Here is a 23,747-nt window from a genome sequence, read left to right as displayed (position 1 = left end):
GGTCATGTCTACATTGTTCTCGAACCCGTAGGGTCCGCACGCTTAAGGTTACGATGACAGTTATATTATGAGTTTATGCATTTTGATGTGCCGAAGGTTGTTCGGAGTCCCGGATGTGATCACGGACATGACGAGGAGTCTCGAAATGGTCGAGACGTAAAGATTGATATATTGGAAGCCTATGTTTGGATATCGGAAGTGTTCCGGGTGAAATCGGGATTTTACCGGAGTACCGGGAGGTTACCGGAACCCCCCGGGAGCCATATGGGCCTTAATGGGCTTTAGTGGAAAGGAGAAAGGGGCAGCCCAAGGTGGCTGCGCGCCTCCCCCCTTCCCTAGTCCTATTAGGACTAGGAGAGGTGGCCGGCCCCCCTCTCCCTCTTTCCCCCTCGGGGAATCCTAGTCCAACTAGGATTGGGGAGGGAAGTCCTACTCCCGGAAGGAGTAGGACTCCTCCTGCGCCCTCCTCCTGGCCGGCGCCCCCCTCCCCCTTGGCTCCTTTATATACTGAGGCAGAGGCACCCCAGACACACACAAGTTGATCCACGTGATCTATTCCTTAGCCGTGTGCGGTGCCCCCAGCCACCATATTCCTCGATAATACTGTAGCGGAGTTTAGGCGAAGCCCTGCTGCTATAGTGCATCAAGATCGTCACCACGCCGTCGTGCTGACGGAACTCTTCCCCGACACTTTGCTGGATCGGAGTCCGGGGATCGTCATCGAGCTGAACGTGTGCTCGAACTCGGAGGTGCCGTAGTTTCGGTGCTTGATCGGTCGGATCGGGAAGACGTACGACTACTTCCTCTACGTTGCGTCAACGCTTCCGCAGTCGGTCTGCGTTGGGTACGTAGACAACACTCTCCCCTCTCGTTGCTATGCATCACATGATCTTGCGTGTGCGTAGGAAATTTTTTGAAATTACTACAGAACCCAACAAGATATTCATCAAATTCTCTATTGACGTACTCAGTACCATTATCTGAACGTAGTACCTTCACACATGCACAATATTGGGTCCTGATCAAATTATGAAAATCTCTAAAACATTCAAACACATCACTCTTATGACGCAAAACATAGACCCAAGTAGTTCTAGTGCAATAGTCAATGAATGTAACAAAATAGCGATAACCATTAATTGACGTCACCCCACTGGGACCCCATACATCTGAATGTATAGTTTGTAGTGGCACCTCACTTCTATTATCAGATGGTAAATAAGAACTCCTAGTTTGCTTTCCAAACTGACAAGCATCACACACTAGTTGTTCCTTGCTAATTTTACAATAAAGATTTGGGTAGAGCTGACCCAAAGTAGCAAAAGAGAGATGTCCCATGCGACGATGTTGAAGTAGAAATTCTTCTAGGGGTGAGTAGGACACCGTAGAAGCCATAGTAGGGAATATCTCATTGTCCAAGTAATATAACCCATCACGCATGCTCCCCATCCCAAGCTTTCTTCCAGTCCCAAGTTCCTGAAACATGCACCAGGTAGGAAAGAATATAGCAACACAATTCAGCTCTTTAGTAATACAGCTGATCGACAAAAGATTAATTGGGAATGCAGGGACATACAAGACAGAAGAAAGTGACATATTTGGACTGAGTTTGACCATTCTAGACCCAACAATCTCTTGGGTAGAACCATCAGCTAATTTTACACTTTCCCTTCTTAGATTAGAAATGTAATCGTAAAACTCCCTATTAGATCCAGCCATATGTCTAGATGCACCTGAGTCAATCAACCATTGCGACCCTGTTGTAAAATTATCACTACATCCCACAGTATAAGAGTTGTTACCAGAGAAGTTGGCTGATGAAGATGATGCTTGTGTCTCCGAGGACCTCGGATCACCAAGACTCGAATTCTTGAATTGACGCCATTTCTCTAACTCATCGGCTGTCATCTCGATGCTCACAGTCTTAGATACTTCCTCAACAACAGCAGAAGTGTGTGCCCTTCCTACTGGCCGCATACCTCTTCCACGACCACCACCACGCCCATCAAACCCGCGACCACGAGCTCTGCCACGCCAGTCCATGCCTCTACCACGGCCTCCTCCTATCAGCTCTGGGCAGGCTACCCTTAAGTGTCCTGGATGACCACATTCGAAGCACTTCCTGTCATAAGTATTTGTCCCTGGTTTTGGATAATTCCCGCTCTCTACAGCAAGAAGAGTTGAACGCCTTTGTGACACACCTTGTGCCACAGGTCCCGCTGCCTCCAATTTCAGCCGAGTCTCCTCACTTATAATTGCAGCAATGGCTTCATCTAGTTCGGGCAACCTCCCACTACCATAAAGTGCTGCTCTTCTATTTTCGAACTTAGGATGGAGACCATTTAAGAAGTCCCTAACACGCCTTCTTTCAGTCAACTTACTGTATTTCTCAACACATTTCCCACATTCCATCTCAACTGGGTCATAGTAATCAAGAACTCCACAACCTTTTCAGTTCTGACACATACTCCACAACAGTCTTCTCACCCTGGCCCAGCTCATGTAGCTCCTTCTGAATCCTACATGCCAACATCTCATTCCCTACTCCTGAATATGTCCCCTTGAGGAGCCTCCAAATTTCTGAGGCCTCCTTGATCCTTTCAACTTGCTTTGCAATCTGAGATGATACTGAGCTTAGAAGCCAAGCTCTCACCAATGCATTTGTTGTCTTCCACTTTTGGCCCTCTTTCGAATTTTCCTCTGTAGGTTTCTCCACTGTTCCGAGTATATAGCCCTCTAGTCTCCTTGAGACTAGGATGGTCTCGGCATGCTCTGCCCAACTGGAATAATTTTCTGCGCCATCCAGCTTCACATGTGGCATTTGCAACGGGTGAATCTCTTCCTTGGCTTCAATTTCTGATCTAGAGCTTCCAGCCTGCTTGCTGATCGCATCAAAGAGTGCCCTGTATTTCTCATCCATAGATTGTAGCACAGCTGCAAGTTCCCCAGCTGTAACTGACGCAAGAGCATTCACATTGTCTCCCATTTTGCAAGTTCTTCAGGGTCACACTGTACAACCTTCAATCACCAACTCGGAACTGGTAATCTCCCCTGCGAATAAATCCTGCAGCCCTACCTTCTAGCTGCACCTCAACTTCTGCCTCAAATCAGCCCTCAAGCTTTGCACCCAAATAACCAGCTCACCTATTTCACCTTTCACCTGAAGAAGTCCTGCTCATACCTTCGCAGCAGCAGCCGTACTTTGCTTCCTGGGCACAGCTAACCTCTGCCTCCAGTCCGTTCGCCGTTCACCCTGCTCGTCGCTGGCCACCCTGCTTCCACCACAGCCGCCGCCGGTCCCCTGCTCTGCCGCAGGTAGGCTCACAACCAACCAAAGGCAGCCCCGATTCGGCTCTCTACCGCCGCAAATCGGGCCCGAAGCCTCCGCCTTCGCCTTCCAGTGCTCAGCCCCGCCAATCTACGCGATGCTACCATGAATCCCCAACCTGCTCTGATGCCATAAAGTTGATTTTGGGTGGATCTCGGGTGGAAGCAAGGTCGCACAGAGAGAGAGAGAGAGAGAGAGGAGAAGATTTTTCTGGAAAACCTGTTCTCGTTAGTTCCCCAGGTACACTATGTATATACAGCCACTTTTACATTTTCACCCCCTCTAGTCCTACCTTTACAAATAAGTACTACCAACAGTTGCAACCGGTCTACTGTGATCGCTGAAGCAAGAGTTTACTACTAAATCTTAAAGAGCTATCGCAACCACATCGAGCAGCTCCAAGCTAGGCACATTATTGAGCTCCAATTGTAAGAGAGATTTCAAATGAATTATGAGCTTGTCTAGAAGGCCGGTGACACTGTAAACACAAAGGCGGCGCAGTGATGGACACCGTGGTGTAGAGACAAGATCACCGAGGGTACAGGGACCATGCAGCGTGATGCCAAACAACTCCAGATCTGCAAGCCGAGTAAATACGCCGGAAGGCAGCAGGGCGAGGCCATTAGAGGATAGGGTGAGCCCAACCTTGGTTGCTTTCTCAAAGCAAGGCAGGTTCAAGGCGCCTCTTTCCCCGGCCATGTTCCATCTCTTGGAGATCTGAAAGCTCAGGACACCGGAGAGGCGGCGCGCGGCGATGGTGAGCCATGCCTCGACGGATTCTAGGGTGACCTCAGTGGTGGTGGTGGTGACGAAGAGGTGGCCAAGAGCCGGCGCATCATGTGCGGTGAGGGCCGCGCGTATGCTGTCGGGGTGAGTGCCACGGGGGAAGTGGAGCTCCGGGAGGAGAGCCCAGGAGCGGCGCTAGCGGCGGGCGAGGACACTGGTCCGAGCGGCGGCGGGGGCGTTGCGGAGCTTGAGGAGGATGTGGACGAGGAGGTCGCCGGGCAGCGCGCTGAGGCAGTCCTCGCCACCTCCAGCGCCTGCGTCGGAGAGGTTTGGCTCCATTGAAGCGGGAGCCAACGGAGATGCGGTGCGCCTCAGGTCACCCAGATGAGATGCGGTGCACCGGCATGCGCTCCATGGAAGCGGGGGGCAAGAGGGGTCGTCGGTGGCTGCTTTCCGGGGATTGAGGATTTGGGGGCTGGGTTTTCGGGGGATTGGGTCTCGGGATGGTCCTCTCCTGCCCTTTGAGCTTCGCGGTGACTTAAATTTCTCGCTTTCGCGGAATTCGAGGAGACCATTCCTATAAAACAGCTCACGTCTCGCTTTTATTTATAAGAGCAACTCTAACGGGTGCTTTGTCGGCTTTTCGTCCATTTGGGTCAGCCAGACGCGTCCGATTTTTCATTTGGATCGGCAGTGGCGCTCAACCGGAGACCGACCCATCTATGACCATGTGACACAAACTTAGGCATAATCATAATTAAAAATAAAATAGCCGGTCAAACCCGGCTAAAGTCCACTTAAACAAACTCTTAATAAATAAACGTTTGGACATCCGTCGCTGCCAAAGGTGGAGGAGGAGCACGGGAGGAGGAGGCGCCGGGGGTGCCCTTGCCCTTGCCGCTGTCGGAATTGCTGCCGAAGAGGCCCATTGCTAGGGTTTGGGGTGTCGCCAGCGAGGAAGCACGAAAGGGGTGGTGGGGGCCAGATGCGGACGGGAGTGGATGAGACAGCCCCCCTCCCCCCGCGCACGCGTGGGTTAAAAAACGACGCTTCCTTTGGCTGACTAGTGGGCCCGGTGTCGGTGGTCGTCATAAATTAGACGACGGGTGGCCGCCAAGTGGGACTGCGGCGGACACCGAGGAGACGTGCGGCGCGTCCGCACCGACACATTTTTGGCACAATTTTAGGCCGGAAATTGATCCGCGCAGATACGAAGCGGACGGCTTTTGAAAATGGGTCGACACGTTGGACCAATATTTTTGTTCGGACGGAGCCAAACGGACATAGGCAGACGGAATGGATCGACCCATTGAAGTTGCTCTAAAGCATATACCAAAACGTACGATTGAACCATACAAGGCAGCCAAAAAAACCCTTTACATATCAGATTTGCGGATAACCAAACAATATAAACATACACGACTATGATTGTTTAAAAGATAACACATACAGAACATTACGCCACAATAAGTCTTAAGAGCAACTCTAGCAAACCCCGCAAAACGTCCGGCCCGCAAAAATTCCGGTGTATGCGGGCTCGGGTCAATTTTGCGGCCAGAACAGACCCCGCATACTCGCCCGGCCCATAAAAAACTTTTGCCGCAGCCCGCAAACCGCCCCCTCCCCTCATCGCTATAAGTGCGGTTCCGCGACCCTTTTGCGGGTCCAAACCCTATCCCCCGCCGCCGCAAGCCACCTGATTCCCCTTTCTCCTCTCCCAATTTCTCGCCGCCGGAGACCCTCTGCCCCGCCTCCAGCCGCCATGTGGGGGCGAATGTGGAGCTCCGGACGCGGCTCCGGCAGCAGATCCGGCCGGGAGAGGGACCCGGAGCGCGAGCAGCGCGTTCGGTCCGACGGTGCGAGGAAGCGCGGCGCGCGGAAGTGGACCAACGCGGGCTTTCGCCGCCGGCGAGCTTCGACCGCCGCGAGACGGTGGAGTACGACCGACGGCGCGCGTCGTTCTCCTCCGCGCATTCTTCGTACGCCGGATCCTCCTCCTCCTCTGCCGCGGGCTTCCTCCCCGTGAAGAGGGAGTGGTCGGACGAGGCGGAGGAACCGGAGCCGCCGGCGCCGTTCGCCTTCGTCCCTGTGAAGGAGGAGCCCGAGGAGCCCGCTCCGCTCGGCCGCCGCGGAGTCATCGGGCCCGAGGACTACGTCGCGGAGTTTGAGCCCGTCGCCGCCGCCATCGCCGAGCGGAGCGTGCGCGAGGAGGAGGAGCGCCGTCGTCGCCGCCATCGCCGAGCGGAGCGTGCGCGAGGAGGAGGAGCACCGGCGCCACGCCGAGGAGCTCGAAGCCCTCGAGTGGCAGCAGGCGGTCGCCGACAACGTCGCCGCCAATGAGAAGGCGGATGAGTGGCGCCGCATCCGCAAGGAGTAGTCGGAGAAGTACGTCGATCTCTGCAGCTCCGGCGAGGAGGATTGAGCGTCCGGCTTCTCTCCGGCGTCGTCCAGTTGCCGCGACCTCGCCGCCGTCAGATCCGACCCCCTAGTACTAGTTTAACGTAGTATGTAGTATAACTATGCTTGTAGTTTGTGATGAATTATGTAGTATGCCATGAACAATGTAGTATGTGATGAACTTTGTTCGTGCAATTTCTCCCGCGAAACAATTTTTTCAAATTATGCAGGTTTAGATACGAGTTCTGTTCGGCCGCGTATGTTTTTGACCCGCAAAAACGATTTTCGTGAACCCGCAAACGCGTTTTGCGGGTCATTTTTTTACGGGGTCTGCTAGAGTTGCTTTAAGGGCATCTTCAACACCAACCCTTAAACCGGAGCGAACTTTAAAACCGCGCCGTCCGAACTGTTATCCAATGCGGTCTTGTATCAGCCCGGAATAAACCGGAGACAAACTGTCAGCCAAGAACTGTGTCCGCTTTTATTTTAGGGATTCAAAGTCCAGGGTTTAATTTAGCTTTCGTCTACAAGTTCAAGGTTTATTTTAGACTTTTTCCTTGTTATAGTAACCAAGTCATGGTTTGACCGAGGAGAGAGAGCGCGCCAGTGGCGCTGGTTCCACGTTGATTCACGTGACCCACCGCGGTGAAACCGCGGCTCATCAGCAGGCCGAACGGGCAGGCGTTGTTCTACTGCCTCCGACGCTTGGCCGGCGTGTCACCGTGATGGTTCTGTTGGTCTGCAACTCATACAACTGGCTTTGCTTAAAGCATCTCCAACAAACGCCCTAAAGCTGGCTCACACACTAAAAATCAATTTTTTGCGTGGGTCGAAGACAAAAAACAGCGTTCCAGCAATAGCGCGCTCAAAAAACTTTAGCAATATGGGTGTGGTGCAAGCTGCTGGGCTGTAAATTTGGAACGCCGGATTGTGTACACGGACTACTGCAAATGGGGCCGCCACATTGGGCGCCGTGTTTTTTGCATCTCAAAAACCTGTTTATCTCTCCCGCGTATAAAAACGCTCTTTCGACGCTACAAAACTTTTTTAAGGCGGCGCGCGGTGCACTACCGCGCGCCTGTTGGAGTTAGTGGGACCTACTATACTGCTGCAGCTTGCATGAAATGGCTCTCTGACCGCGAAAATCCACAGGAGCGCTCGTCCTCGCATGGTCTCGGTATCGCTAGGCGTTGATCAGCGTCGGTACAAGTCGCGCATTTGGTATTGTGGTACAGTAGTCAGGGGATAATTTAATGATATACGGAATGAGGAGGCGACGGCGTTTGTGCGTGGCGTGGTGACGGCCGTCTAAGCAGAAGCGGCGGGGACGTTATGCACTGTTGTAACGTGTACCGGAGGCTCAGACTGGGTTGTGATGAGGGCCGGACGGACTGGAAACTGCTCGAGCCATGCGATGATTTTTGTTTTGCTAGATGGCGTGCCACTTTTTTTTTCACGGTAAACAGATGAGACAGGGCGATGTACCGAAAATATCACTCTAACCTCCCAGGTTGTAACAAGTGGCGCTCTGTATATGGGCCACTTGCCGCAACCTGGGAGTTTTTTCTTTTTTCCTAGATTCGTTTATTCAAAACGTTTTATTTCTTAAACCGTGCATCCAAATCTCGAACCGCATTCACCGTTGGATTTCTCGCGTCGAGATCTTCAAATCTAGATCCCATGTTGATAGGTTTTGATGAACCTTTTTTTTATAAAAAATGGACGAAAAAATCAAACCGGGAGCACGGGTTTTTCCCTTTCCAAAAGGGGCACGCCCATGCCTCTCATGAAATCACAATCGGGCCTCTCTCGGAAGCAAAACTGTGACTCTTGCGAAATAAAAAAAATCGCGTTTTTTTTTCTGTTTATGAGGAGGCACGGCCATGCCTCTCGCGAAAGCATAACCGTGCCTCTTGCGGAAGCAAAACCGTGACTTACGCGAAAGAAAAAAAAACAGAAAACGCGTTTTTTCGTCTCCGAGAGGAACGGTCATGACTCTCGTGAAAGCACAACCGTGCCTCTCGCGAAAGCAAAACCGTAACTCTCGTGAAAGGAAAAAAACAGAAAACGTTTTTTTTTTCGTTTTCGAGAGGCATGGCTGTGACTCTTCCGAAGCACAACCGTGCCTCTCGCGAAAGCAAAACCATGACTCTCGCGAAAGAAAAAAAATAGAAAATGCGTTTTTTTGTTTCCGAGAGGCATGGCCGTGACTCTCGCGAAAGCACAACCGTGCCTCTTACGGAAGCAAAACCGTGACTCACGCAAAAGGAAAAAAACAAAAAACATTTTTTTTGTTTCCGAGAGGCACGACCGTGACTCGCGAAAGGAAAAAAAACAAAAAACACATTTTTTTCGTTTCCGAGAGGCACGGCCGTGACTCTCGCGAAAGCACAACCATGCCTCTCGCGGAAGCAAAACCGTGACTCTTGCGAAAGAAATAACAGAAAATGCGTTTTTCTTTCCGTTTCCGAGAGGCATGGCCGTGACTCTCGCAGAACTAAAACCGTAACTCTCGCAAAAGAAAAAAAACAAAAAACGTGTTTTTTCGTTTCCGAGAGGCACGGCTGTGACTCTCACGAAAGCAAAACCGTGACTCTCGCGAAAAAAAATAGAAATTGCGTTTTCTCGTTTCCGAGAGGCACGGCCGTGACTCTCGCGAAAGCAAATCCGTGCCTCTTGCGGAAGCAAAACCGTGACTCTTGCGAAAGAAAAAAATAACAGAAAACGCGTTTATTTTTTCGTTTCCGAGAGGCACGGCCGTGACTCTCGCGAAGCACAACCGTGTCTCTCGTGGAAGTAAAACCGTGACTCTCGTGAAAGAAAAATAAATAAAAAAATGTGTTTTTTTTTCTTTTCCAAGAGGCATGGCCGTGACTCTCGCAAAAGGAAAAAAACAAAACACGCGGTTTTTTCGTTTCCGAGAGGCACGGCCGTGACTCTCGCGAAAGCAAAACCGTGCCTCTTACGGAAGCAAAACCGTGACTCTCGTGAAAGAAAAAAATAACAGAAAACGCGTTTATTTTTTCGTTTCCGAGAGGCACGGCCGTGACTCTCGCGAAGCATAACTGTGCCTCTCGCGGAAGTAAAACCGTGACTCTCGTGAAAGAAAAAAACAAAAAATGTGTTTTTTTTCTTTTCCAAGAGGCATGGCCGTGACTCTCGCAAAGGGAAAAAAACAAAACACGCGGTTTTTTCGTTTCCGAGAGGCACGGCTGCGACTCTCGCGAAAGCAAAACCGTGACTCTCGCGAACGAAAAAAATAGAAAACGCGTTTTTTTTTCGTTTCCAAGAGGCACGGCCGTGACTCTCGCGAAAGCACAACTGTGCCTCTCACGGAAGCAAAATCGTGACTCTCGCGAAAGAAAAAAAACAAAAATGCATTTTTTCGTTTCCGAGAGGCATGGTCGTGATTCTCGCGAAAGCACAACCGTGCCTCTCTCGCAAAAGGAAAAAAAAAACAAAAACGCGTTTTTTTTTTGTTTTTGAGAGGCACGGTCGTGACTCCGTGATTCTCGCGAAAGTACAACCGTGCCTCTCTCGCAAAAGGAAAAAAAAACAAAAACGCGTTTTTTTGTTTTTGAGAGGCACGGTCGTGACTCTCGCGAAAGCAAAACCGTGCCTCTCGCAGAAGCAAACCGTGACTCTTGCGAAAGAAAAAAAAACACGTTTGCTGCGCAAAAAAAATTCTAATATTTTTTGGTCGAAAAGCTAAGGAAGACCGGTGGAAAACCAAAATGTCAAAAAAACTGAAAAAAAGAGGAAAACGCGTGCGGAAAAATAAAAAAACAAAAAACCCGGAGGGAGCGTCCAGAGCGCGACACGTGGCGAATGGCTGAGAGCACGCCAAGTGGCGCTGATCGTTGCAAGGATCCCGAAGGAGCGCTCGTTAACTAGTTGCTCTCGCGATGTACTAGCTTGTTAGTGTGGATTTTTTTTCATTTCTGTGTTTTATTCTCGTCGATCCCCCTTTTTTTTAACAGCTAGCGGTGGTTTTTTTTTAAAACATTTTTTTGCTAAGGCAACTATGAGATTGCCCTGGTGCTCACATGGCGTCTTCCTGCTTCATGCCTACTGTTGGGACACGTGGAGGGATTCTTATTTGCACCGGGCCATGGGGTAGTCGGGTTGTCCAGCCCTTGCTACACATCGAATAGTCTCATAGCATTGCTGAAACTAGTGGAAAGGAAGTGACTGGTGGACCAAGGGATGTTTATGGGCGCACATCGAAATATGACATGCTGGATTTTTCTTCAGAAGATGTGCACGTTGTCCACTCGGTGCTTCATTTTTGGTGACATCAACCCGTTTGTCAAGTTGCAGGACAATGACAATGTCTTCATCGATGGTAGGATGGTGGGGTGATTTCATTTGAAGCCTAACCTTTTCAAGCTAAACGAGATTTTTAGTAATGGGGGGAGATATAGGTGGTCAAATGAAAGGACTGTAGCAACACCCGGAGGAAAAATGCCCATGTTTTCTGCACAAGCTCATGGGAGGAGCTTTAACCGACCTGTCAAATCACGAACATGGACTCGTTGGTGTTAGATCCGTGCTCACTTCTGCTGGATCTTAATAATGACATACGTATTGGCCGGAGGTCCAAGCCATTATCCTCCGCCATCGCCATAGCCATGATCTCGTGAGCTCGTGTGGCGGCCAAAGTTTTTTTTCCCAGGCATCGCCGAGTTAAGGTGAGCTTTGGGGCCGGGGGGTGGGGGGTGGGCGCGGCGTTCGGGTGGTAAATGACGCCACGTGTAGGTCCCGAGGTCATTATATGTGACGGCATGCGTACCGTTTTCATTAGGATTACGTACCAACGGAACAGACACAAACTACCATCCGCGTTGCCGGAAGCTATGCCGCACGTCTCCGTATACTCCTGTGCAATCGGACATCCATACGTACGTTGTACGATTGCATTCACTGCCCATCCACACGCGTCAACGACTTGTTGGCTCGCGCTACCAGGACCAGGCGAGCCCGTGTGCTCTATCGCCGCACTCGCTCTGACCGGGCCTATATATTCCTCGCCTCCTAAGCATCACTGGAAAACACAGCTCCTGCAATCATATGTGCTCGCTTCACTCGTCTCCGCCTCTCATTCGCTCAGCATCCACAGCTTCTAGACTTTAGTGTCATCCTTTTCACACCGCCCCTCTCGTTGCCACGGCTTCAAACGTCGTCGCTTCATCCGGAGACCGAAGGAGTAGAGCAGGGGCTGTCCGCGTCGCCTCCGGTACGTGTCCCTCATTGATGATCGATCGTCGTTATTTGGCGGAGCTTTCATGTCGGGGATGTAGTTTTTGTCTTCCGTTTAATTCTTCTTCTGTACTGTATATCGCTACTCCGCAGTCCGTGTGTATCGGTTGCAGTCGCATGGCAAACCGTCTCCACTGATTTCTTTTTTTTACACAAGAAGGATGACCCTCGGCCTCTGCATCTGGGAGATGCATGCGGCCACTTTATTGATTATTCTCGAGGACCTTATAAAATATTACAACAATATGCCTGAATCCGCCGTCTTGCCATCATATGTCACTACTCCTATCCATATGATGAAGGGGCGCTAGCTGGGCCAAATATCCAGTCCACTCGCCTAAGCCTATCATCAAAGGGTCAATTCCATTTTCCCCCCTAATCTTGCCCTAGTCTCAGCTTTACCCCTAAAAAAGCATGTGCTCAACTTTGCCCCTCTTCCGTCTGGTGCCACTTCAGAAATACCCCTCCGCGCCGTTTCCGTCCAGTCAAAGTGGTTTAACCATTTTCGGGACAATTTTGGGACAAGTTTGCCCCTACTTACATGTGGGGGGCTGACCGAACAGTTATCTCTCTCGGTTTTCTTCTTCCTCTCGACGCTAAGAACAAAGTGTAGGAGGAGGCGGCTGCTCAGGCGATTTCGACAGCTCGGTGCTGGAGAGCCAGGAAAGGAAGATGGCGTCCATGTCCTCGACGGCTCAGTGCTTGGCGACTTCAGCCGCGGAAGACGAGGTTAGTAAAGTCTGCATATTTGGGGATTTCAGATCTAGGGTTTGTGCGGATTTGGGATTTTTTAGCCATGTGCATCCGATTTTGTTTGTAGGTGGATGGTTGCGGCATTGTGCAGTTTAGTTCAGAGCATTTCATTCCCAATCCCATCTTCTGTGCCCTTGAGGAGCGCTCGAAGCGTAGATGCCCAGGGCATGGGCTAGTTCCGGCTCGCCGTGTAGCTTGGGGAGGAGCAAGCACTGGTAGACGTTTTTTGGGTTGTCCAGTTGATGTAAGTGCTATATTTCCCTCAATTTGATATATTTTTTTGTCGAATTTATGCTAAGGTTTCAGTTTGACATTATTTTTGAACTATGCTTTTGCAGCTTCCCGATGAATGTGATTGGGTTGTATGGATTGACCCCCCTCCTACTGACTATGTTGGGCTTGCTTTTGAGGATTTACATGCTGCCCTTGAACACAGTTGGATCAAAGCAAGCAATCTGGAGAGGAGGGTTGTGGATCTTACCACTAAAAACAAGAAGTTGAAGCAAAAGTTGAAGAAAAAGAATGAGCTGATGGAAACAATGTGCTTTGTCATTGTTCTTGGCATAAGCATTGTGGCTAGTCTTGTTTCTGTGTGGTCAAATTAGGCTATTGAAGTGTTTGCTGTTGTAGGTTATGTTGTTATGTTCTGGAGCCTTTATGTAATGGAGCCTTTATATAATGGTGTGAACTATGAAATTGTAGTAGATGTTCTGGAGCCTTTATGTTCTGGAGCCTTTATGAAATGTCCCTTTATATAATGGTTATGTTGTTAATGTGGTTTAAATCCTGTATGAATGCACATTGAGGTACTTTTGGCTAGTGATGTTTCCATGTGGTAAATATGAGCACAAATATATATCAATCCAGGGGCAAATGTGAGCACACAAATATAGCACAGGGGCAAATCTGAGCACACGAGTGTACCACATGGACAAATAGGAGCACAGAAGTGTAGCACAGTGACAAACATGAGCATAGAAGTGTAGCACATGGCAAATATGAGCACATTACACAGGAGTTCACAACAGTTTGACAACATGCAAAGCAACACACATCAGTTAACACATTACATCTAACATAGCAGTTCATCACTCTAGTTGAACAGAACCAACATTAAGCTGATCACACTAGTTTGGCCCTCTTGCTCCTAGTGTTGGCAGCAGGATTTGCAGCTTTGCTCCTTGTGCTGACAGCAAAGTTGCCGCCTTTCGCCTTCTTCTATGGTGACCCCCACCTAGTTCCTCTCTCAGCAGCTCTTTTAGTACATTTCTTTGGACTGAGAAGCATGTAAACAATCAAGATGAGTATGAAATAATGAAGTTACACAAAGAATGCATGAACATGTAGTAGAAAACATACCTGACAAGTGCTGTTGGAGAGCTTGGAGCTGGTGCAGAGCTTGGAGCAGTTGGTGGAGAGCTTGGAGCTGGTGGAGAGCTTGGAGTAGTTGGTAGAGAGCTTGTAGCAGATGGTGGAGAGCTTGGAGCAGTTGTAAGAGCATTTTCTGGAGCATTTTCTGCACCCCAATGCTCATCTTATCCAAATGCAGGATCAATTGTAAGAGCATTTGTAAGAGCATTTTCTGGAGCAGTTGTAAGAGCATTTTCTGGAGCATTTTTTGCACCCCAATGCTCATCTTCTCCAAATGCAGGATCAATTGACTCTTTGCAATGGGTGCCTCTGTGACCAAGTCTGCCACATCTACTGCATTTCTTTTGCCTTCCTCCAAGACCTTTTCCTTCTGCCTGTGCCCTTATCCTAGTTTTCCTTGGTCTTCCAGGTGGTCTATTTTGCACTGGTGCACACAGTTTAAACCCAGTATCAACAATGTCCCACTGCTGCTTCCCCTCCATTGCAGGCAAATTCTCTGCATAAGTAAGATTGAATCTATGCACAGAGTAAAATTCATGCACATACTCATCAATCTCACTTGCTGGATCTTTGAGTGAAGTAATGAAGTATAATGCATGAATGCAAGGTTGTCCACTGATTTGCCATTTTCTGCAGCTACAAGTTTGTGCTTGCAGATCAACAGGATACCTCCACTCCCTCTTCTCTTTATCAATTGCAGTCACCTTTGCCTCATGAGTACTTCTCTTAACAATGCTCATATCTAAGGTCTTTGATTTTGCCATTAACTGTTTCATCACTTTGGGGACTATGATATGCCCTCCATAAGTGCCAGCAGAAATGCTTTGCCTTAGATCAAATTTCTCCATTAAGACTTGCCTAATTTTGTCTAGCAGGTCTACAATGTGTAGTCCTTTCCATTTTCTGATTTTAGAATTGAAAGACTCTGCAAGGTTATTTTTTACATAATCTAACTTGCACTTCTCATTGAACAGTGCCCTGGCCCATATCTTGCTGTGATGTTCATCCAGATAATCTTTTACATCTGGCTTGCTATACAACTGCCTGAGATGGTAATTGTGTTTCTTTAAGCTAAATGTTAGGGAACAGGGCCACAAGTTCTCATCAAAAAATTTCCCTTTAAACTTCTTGGTGAAGTTTGCAGCTAAGTGCCTCATGCATTCTCTGTGCTCTACTCTAGGGAAAACGTCATCTACAGCTGCCTCTAATCCTTTACAGGCATCAGTGTGTATGACTAGACCATCTGGGTGGCCTATCAGGTTTTTCAAGTGCTCAAAGAACCATGTCCAACTCTCCAGGTTCTCTACCTCTAGCACACCATATGCAACTGGAAATATCTAGTTGTTTGCATCTACAGCACAGGCACTGACTAGTTGTCCTTTGAACCTACCATTGAGTGCAGTGGCATCTACTGCCAGATATGGCCTACAACCTTCTAAAAAACCCTTCCAGCATGCCTTAAATGACACAAACACTCTCCTAAAGCACTCTTTAGACCTACTCTGACCATTCTTTTCAAATTGAACAGTGTGCCTATCAATGTGAACTACACTACCAGGTGATGCTTTCTCTACCTCAGCCTTGAATGTGTACAATAATTGAAAACTGTCAGTCCACTTACCATAGATGTTGTCAATGGCCATCTGCTTACCATAAAATACTCTCATGTATGGCAGCTGCAATCCATACTTCTTCTTCAAGTCAATTTGAAGTTGTGTGACCCTTATATTGGAGTTTTCTCTCACCCAGTTCTTAACTGCATCTGCAATCCATCTGCACTTTGCTGATCTCAACCTTTGTCTTCTTGTCACACTTGGGCATGTGTGAGGATTTCTGTTTACTTTGACCTGTAGTTAAACATTGTAACAAGGATCAGAATCATAAACAACATAACAATCATAAAGAACATGCACAGTTAAATGTTAGTGTACCTGAAATAGTTTGGTATTTTTCAGAAAGGATGCATGCATCCTCCACTTACACCTTCTATATGCACAATGTACTGTTAGCCTACCAGGCTCACTCTTGTCAATTTTGAATTCACTCTGAGTCTTGATTGCATAAGTGGCTAATGCATTTCTGGACTCTACAACATCAGAGAATATAGTTCCTTCTGCAAGAGAAGGATCATCTCTGTTAAAATGCACATCTGGCCTGGCCTCATCAGAACTCTCAGAATAACCCATGCCATTGTCCTCCTCTCTCTCATCTGAATCTGTCTCAGCAAACTCTGGAGGGGAAATGTAATCATCTTGTTGAGCTGCTTCCTTCCCCTTTGGCTTCTTCCCTATTACAAATTTAGGATGCATTAATTCATCCTCATCATCTGTTGGTACATCATCAGGTTGTTCCTCTTCTATGATTGGATCAGCATCTGGTTGCTTGCTACTGCTAGGACCTGGTTCATGCACAGCACTAGTTTCTGAATTTCTTCTTCCACCTGAACTACCTCTGCCACCTGAATTCCTTCTTGCACCTGAACTACCTCTGCCACCTGAATTCTCTCTTGCACCTGAACTACCTCTGCCACCTGAACTCCCTCTTCCTCTTGTTTGACTGCACCTAGCTTGAGAACTGTGAGCTTGAGATCTAGTTCCTCTCCTCTCAGTCTCTCCTCTAAGCCTTTGTATCACATTAATTTCTAAATCTACTGTCTTAGTTTCAGCATTGGTTGCAAACATAATTCCCAATTCATCATCAGACTGCACTGGCACCCAATTAGTATTTCCCATGTCCCAATACCTAAATTCTACAGCATCATAGAGGCAACATGGATATTTATCTGAGATTGCAGATCTAAACTTCACAAATGTTGATGTGCAATCAACTACAAGACGAAAATTAAACCCTGTGCCAGATCCTTTTGTACCAGAAGTGCCTAACACGGCGGTTTCCATCCTATAGTTGAGATAGAAAGCTCTAGATGGATCCATCCTACGGTAAATGTTGAGAAAAATTAGAGGAAGGCAAAGACAGTGAGCATAGCAATCGTGCGAGTAACCTATTGGAGACACTTACCCCGTTGGAACAGTCAGTGTGGTCGCCGCTGTGGTCTGAGAGCTCTCAGCTCTGCCGTTGCCGGTGCCGCTTCCACGAACGGCAACCATCCGCGAAATCCCTCGGTGAAGAGGGGCGGCGGGTCAGATCCAGCCGCCGCACATCTCAATCCCCCACGCTATCCCTCCACGGCGACCGACGGCGAACCAAATCGTGGGCGGGCTAGGGTTAGGGTTCAAGTCGCCAGAGAGAAGAGAAGAGATGAGAGGAGAGGATATCTGTGAGTGAGTGACTCTGTCCGAAGGGCCCCACATGTAAGTACCAGGGGTAAATTGTCCGAAATGTGTCTCCTGCATGGTCAAACCACTTTGACTGGACGGTAAGGGTATGGAGGGGTATTTCTGAAATGGCACCAGACGGAAGAGGGGCAAAGTTGAGCACTTGTTTCTTTTAGGGGTAAAGATGAGGGTGGGGCAAGATTAGGGGGAAAATGTAAATGTCCCATCATCAAAAGCCAAAAGCCCCAGCCGAGCCACATACCGGGTCTGAGGCATAAACTGGTCTGACGCACTCACATGTGTCGTCGCCGCCATCTTCCACTGGTCCGTTTTCAGAGCAGATATTGAGGCTTCTACCTTGTCAGGCCACTCTGCTATCGACGCCACCATGACGCCAGATAGCAACCTCCTCCTGCGCGAGTCCAGCACCGCGCATCAGGCGCCGAGTCTCCACTGCACCACGCTGCCGAGAACCGACGTCATCAATGTGTAGGATGAAGCACCGCTCCACCAAAAAAGCCGTCCACTGGTCCCTCGAACCCATGTACACCTCTAAGAATAACGCCCCCAAGGAGGAAACGACACTAATGCGCCACCGTCATCTGATCTACTGATTTAGGGTTTCCTCCGGAGGTAGCGGATAGAGGTCTGGAGCTTCTCCACGGCGATGCCTTCAAGAAGGTAATGACACAAAAGAGTGCCGCCAACGCCGGTCTTGGCATCAAGCCGAGAACTAGGTTTCACCCGAATCCGCTCGAGGAACCTCCATCAAGCATCATGTGCACGGGCCGCCGCCGATCCGAGCCGCCGCACATTGAGCAGGTCGCACCGGTCGGATCAGATCTGTCCGGAGGGCAAACCACACATGGCGCCGACCCAACCACCAGGCCCTCCATGCCGCCACCGCCGAACCGAGGTCAGATGGTCCATCGCCGCCGACCCGGCTGCCGCCGCCGAACGCAGCCAAGGCCGTTGCCCGAAGCAGGGCCAGCCTCCGCACCCGCCACCATCCGCCCTAGGCCGAGGCGGCCGCCGCGCCGCCGCCGGAAGGTAGGCCCGCCACGCCACCAAGGCCAGATCGGCCGTGCCTCCACACACCACGGGGCTCCGCACCGCCCCCATGGCGCAGGAGAGAGGGAAGGCCCCCGCCACCGCCGTCAGCCCCCGGGCTATAGGCCGGCGGCGTCCTTCGGCGGCGGTGGAGGGAGGGGTAGAAGGATGGGGAGCCCCGGCGGCTAGGGTTGCGTCCCGCCTGAGTCGCCCGAGCGGGGGCGACGCGGGGGGTGCGGGTGTTTCGCCCGAGTCCTGATTTCATTTTGCCTGTTCGATTTTAATCTCCCTAACACGCTCATCAGTTATGTCCCCTTCGCCGCCGGCCATAACATGCTCGGCGGTGATGCTGCCCCGTGCCCGAGCATCAACTGAACGGACGAGACTTGGCTGCTCCACACGCGTGTGCCCATCCGTGCTCCTGCGTACGTGGCTTGATTTGATTGGAACAAAATAAGGCCTGGCCCCACCCCCTTAAAATCAGAGGGGAGATGATTAGATTAGAAAGGAAAAAGGAAAAAAGACAGCCGTAGGATGAAGTGGGAGCACGGATGGGAGCATGGGGAGGGAGCAGGAAACCCGGATCCCAACTGAACGCACTAACGGAACTAAATCTGGACGCGTCGTTCCTTTATTGGTTTGCAGGGCTTCAGCCATTGCTCATGGAGTCCGCTGCCATCAACGGGGCCCGATGGGTGCTGGGCAAGGCGCTGAGCCCGCTGTCCGGCGGCCTGGTCGAGGCGTGGGCAGCCAGCTCCGGGCTTGGCCTCAACATCGAGGCACTCAAGACGGAGCTCCTCTATGCGCAGGCCATGCTTGACAATGCCCGCGGCCGGGAGATCCACAGCCACGCGTTGGCTGAGCTGCTGCAGAGACCGCGCGCCCTGGTGTACGGTGCAAACGACGTGCTTGACGAGCTCGACTACTTCCGCATTCAGGACAAGCTTCACGGCACCTTCGAGACCGTCCATGAAGACGACCGCGGGTGCGTCCATAACCTTCTCCGCGATACACGATACACAGCCAAAGCTGGAACCAAGCTGCTTGGGTGTGCATCGTGCTGCTCTGCTGCAAGCGGCACTTACAAAGCAGATGAGTCATGCAACTGCGTCAGCCGGCTCGCCTCCCGTACTCGTTCTACCATCCATGCATTCGGTAAACGACTTCTATGCTCTTTTCCTCTATCTGTTCATAAATAAGATGATAGTGATACTTCTTTTGATGATGATGATGACGATGATAGTAAGCATACCCCTAAAGTACCAATGTTGAAATTTGATAGGGTGGATGTCTCTACAAGAATGAAATGTATCACATATGAATTAAAGCCCCTCTGTGCTAAGGTCTCCACCATTCTTTGCCTAGAACTATCAGGCTCTGTCGTTGCCGAGATACCACTACTAGGGAAAAGCCTAGCAGCAACACGGTTTTAGGCCTATAAGTAGCGCGGGGCGATGCGCTACTGATAAGGCGCTACAGCTAACGTATAGCAGTAGCGTGCATCCGCCCACGCTACTGCTAAATCGACTTAGTAGTAGCCACTTCCCGGAGGAGCGCTACTGGTAATTAGTAGTAGCGCGTCTCCCAGCCCGCGCTGCTACTATTATTTCGTATTTTATTTCTTTTTTATTTCATGTTGTATTCATACACCTTTACACAAGTTTTCATACAACATGAATTTAGAAATTGTTTTTACATCATAATGAGTTATTACATCATGGGGTGAAAGAACCGTGGACTAGTTTCAAGTGGATGGACATCCACTTGAACCATCCACTTGAAACTAATCCGCGGTTCTTTCACCCAATGATATAATAAATATCATCATCATCATATCATTAACAACTTATCATCATAATACATCATTGTCATATAACACCTCCTCAAGATCATCATTTTCATCAATGAGACATCACATAGCAAATTGGTCACTAGTCGTAATCACAAGTACTCCTCATTATCAACTCTAACACATTGTATCACATAATAAACATATTGTACCTCATAGGACCTACTACATTCTCTTAGGACCTACTATATTCTCTAAGGTAAAATAGCAAAAAACAAGATAGCCCCTGACTCTCCATTATGGAGAATGGAGATTATCCTATCTCCAATTCTTGCCTTTCGCTTAATGTTACTTCCAAGAACCTCCTTGCGAATGTCCAAACATTTTTTCCATTCTTTGATTAGCATGTGTTCACCGGTTTTAGAAATCCGATATGCACAGGTGAGCTCCTTAGATTCACATGGCTGTATGTTCATAACTGCAAGGCGACCATTCTGATACATCAGATGAGGCACACAATCCATCGGGATTTCCTGTTGAAAAATATAGTAATAAGTTCGTAGTTAGCAATGATGTATTAGTTTTAGAAGTATGCAAAAGATGCACGGATGTCGTAATAGTAAAAAATCTTACCAGGGTATCTCCATAGACGTTACCGTGGTTCAACACGTGCACTAGTGGCACATATTCACCATAATTTGGAGGAGTTCGATAATAGGTATTGTAATTCTCAAGAAAAGTACAATAAGCAATCAGATGACTTTTCTCCTTATAAGTTAATTCAGAGCCATCAGTGTAGTGGGTTTTGTCTACCATCTTCTGCACATTCTTTGAAGATTCAAAATAAGCTGTCAATGGAAATAAGCTGTCAACTATTTTGAAATAAACAATATAAATTAGTTAATAAGTATGTTTGAGAAACTCACATTGCGGTAAAATCGGAAGCGTATCAACGAGGACCCAAATGTCCATATTGTCTTGCTCGATGTCAGGATTACCAAGATCCATGGTGACAATCATACCCTCATAAAAACCATACATTTTGCAAAGTGCTTCCCAATTTTGGCAACCAAAATGGGTTACGCTCTGAGAATTGTATAGATTTACTTCAAAATCGATATCATGATGGGTCCTTAGGTGTATTTTCTTTGTTTCAAAATTTTCATGGTCTTCAAAACCCATCCTCTCCAAGACATAGCGTCTTGCATGGCATGGGATAAGCTAGTCGAATTGTAAAAGATGAAAATTAGACGTTGAAATAGTTGAAGTCATGCTTAATTACGAAAAAAACACTTGTCGTTGTTGCGTACCGTTTCAACATCGAAGGTCTCCTCGAGCTTAATGCTGAAGCGCCGATCTTCATCCAGCTCAACGAACCTGTCGCACATACCTCGATCGTCGTGGCACCAGCTGCACTCCCCCGGGAGACTGTCGTCGTCCGAGTACGACATTTCCTACGTTCATAATTCAAAGATTAAACTTGTACATATTCTAGCACAAGTCATGCCAGAATTCACGGAAAAATCCGGCATGACATTTGCTAAAAAAGGACACATCGAGCGCCTGAAATTTGCCGGAACGGAAATTAATCAACACTCCGGCAAAACATAGGTCACTCGGAGGTGTAACCAAAACATGAAATAATTGCTTAAACTAAAAAATAACAACAAATATGACATGTTCAACTAGTTCTATTAATTCAACTAGTTCTTACTAAATATAAACTTACTATAAAAAGAAAAAAACTAGTTCTTTCTAAAAATAAAGTAGTTCAACTAGTTATTAATTTACTTACTAAACTAGTTCAACTAAAACTAAACTAGTTCAACTAAAACTAAACTAGTTCAACTAAAACTAAACTAGTTCTATTAATTCAACTTGTTCTTAATAAATATAAACTTACTATAAATAGAAAGAAACTAGTACATCTACTACTACTAATTAACATCTAACTACTACATCTACTACTAATTAACATTTACTACTTCTAATTATACAACTAGTTTACCATCACTACTACTAATTAATATCCACTACTACTAAAAATCATTATCTATGAACCCTAAATTAACATCTACTACTACTAAAATCATCTACTAACTAAGCAAAGAGAGAGGGGGTGGGGGGCTTACAGAGGGAGAGACGGTGGCGGGGAGGTGTGGTCGAGAGCGGCGGCGGGCGGCGGCGGTGAGGTTGAGGGCGGGCTCGGGCGGCGGCGGTGAGGGCAGGCGCGCTCGGGCTCGGGCGGCGGCGATAGGATCAGTAGGGGAACAGGCCACGGGGGGTGGGGGGGTGGGGAGGAGGACTTAGCGAAATTTTAAGGCGGGGGGGGGGGGGGGTGGTTAACTCGAACTAGTAGTAGCGCTCATAAGGAAAACGCGCTATAGCTAACTTATCTATAGCGCGTTTTAGAGATAACGCTATTGCTAATGGAAGCAGTATTTATTTTGTTTATCCCACTCTCAGTAACGCTTTGTCCCGAAGTGTAATAAGTCTTCAGATCACACAGACAAGAAGACTTAAGTGATGCCTAATTCTCTTTGGCTCTGGGTGGTTAGGGCTTTATCCTCATAAGGAATTCTCTCTCAAAAGCTTCGAGGTGGGTTGCTCTCAAACGACAAAAGCCGTATACTAACTCTGAGCAGCCAACCATTTTTGGTTGTAGGGGGTGGGCTATTTATAGCCACTAGGCAACCTGACCTGATTTGTCTGAAATGACCTTGGGTCACTAAGGAACTGACACGTGTTCCAACGGTCAGATTTCAAACTCACACGGCAACTTTACTTGGGCTACAAGCAAAGCTATCTTGTCCGACTCTGGACAAGATTCGCTCTCATAGTCTTCACTCGAAGACATAGGTTTTGGTTAAGCATCACTTCAGTCATTCTGAATGGTTCTCTTGTACCCCACTTAACAGTACGGTGGTTCCTATGACTCAACAAAAAAGAAGAAAAAGAACTATGAAAGATCTAAATCTTCGAGCTCCATAGGCTTCATGCGATGTCTTCTCTTGTCATAGTCTTCAATGTGAATATCTTCATATACCACCTTTGACATTAATGTCTTCATACATTTCTAGGGGTCATCTCTGGTAGGTAAACCGAATCAATGAGGGACTTCTACCTGTGTTATCCTGCAATTCTCACAAACACATTAGTCCCTCAACTAGGTTTGTCATCAATACTCCAAAACCAACTAGGGGTGGCACTAGATGCACTTACAATCTCCCCCTTTTTGGTGATTAATGACAAACTAGTTGAAGTTTTCAACGGAGAATATAATATGTGAAATTGTAAAGGATAAGGAATTGTCTTCATAAGTTGCAAGGGCTCTCCCTGAAGATGTGCATATAAGTAGTTTGCTTTTGGAATGCAAATGCACATGGCAGGTTGTGCTTGTGGAGATCCTCTTCAACTTATGATGACAATCCACTATGCATGTGAAGGTATGTGAAGATAATGACATGCATAATGGAAATTGGACGTCTGCAAAATGATCTAAGTGCGGAATTTATCGTCGCACATGCGGAATTTATCATCGCATCACAAAATGGCAAATAGGTAGCAGACGACCATCGAGTTTAAGTGTTACAACTCAAAGAACCAAATGTATCAAAACGAGAGTTGTAAACACGAAGCAAAATATGAAGCACCCGCCCATATGGACCCGCTTGAAGACTATTAAACTCATATGCTTCTCCCCCTTTTGTCAGTAAGGACCAAAAAGGTTTGAAGACATAGAGCCTCTACTCGTTCCCATGAAGAGTAGGTGAAGCAGCAGGGTCGTTGGTGGTGTTCG

At 48.2% G+C, this 23,747-nt stretch overlaps 2 pseudogenes; both read right to left on the bottom strand.

The window, feature by feature from the left end:
• Window positions 1-1,432: 1,432 nt before the first annotated feature.
• On the bottom strand, window positions 1,433-2,986 carry LOC147993109 (uncharacterized; annotated as a pseudogene).
• A 636-nt stretch (window positions 2,987-3,622) lies between these two features.
• On the bottom strand, window positions 3,623-4,493 carry LOC147993108 (uncharacterized; annotated as a pseudogene).
• Window positions 4,494-23,747: the final 19,254 nt, after the last annotated feature.

This window comes from Triticum urartu, chromosome 1A (assembly GCF_056163025.1).
Source record: "Triticum urartu cultivar PI428250 chromosome 1A, HENAU_Tu73, whole genome shotgun sequence".
In the NCBI taxonomy this organism is placed as follows: domain Eukaryota; kingdom Viridiplantae; phylum Streptophyta; class Magnoliopsida; order Poales; family Poaceae; genus Triticum; species Triticum urartu.
Note: the sequence above shows the minus strand (reverse complement) of the source record. Positions and strands in the feature narration are given on the sequence as shown.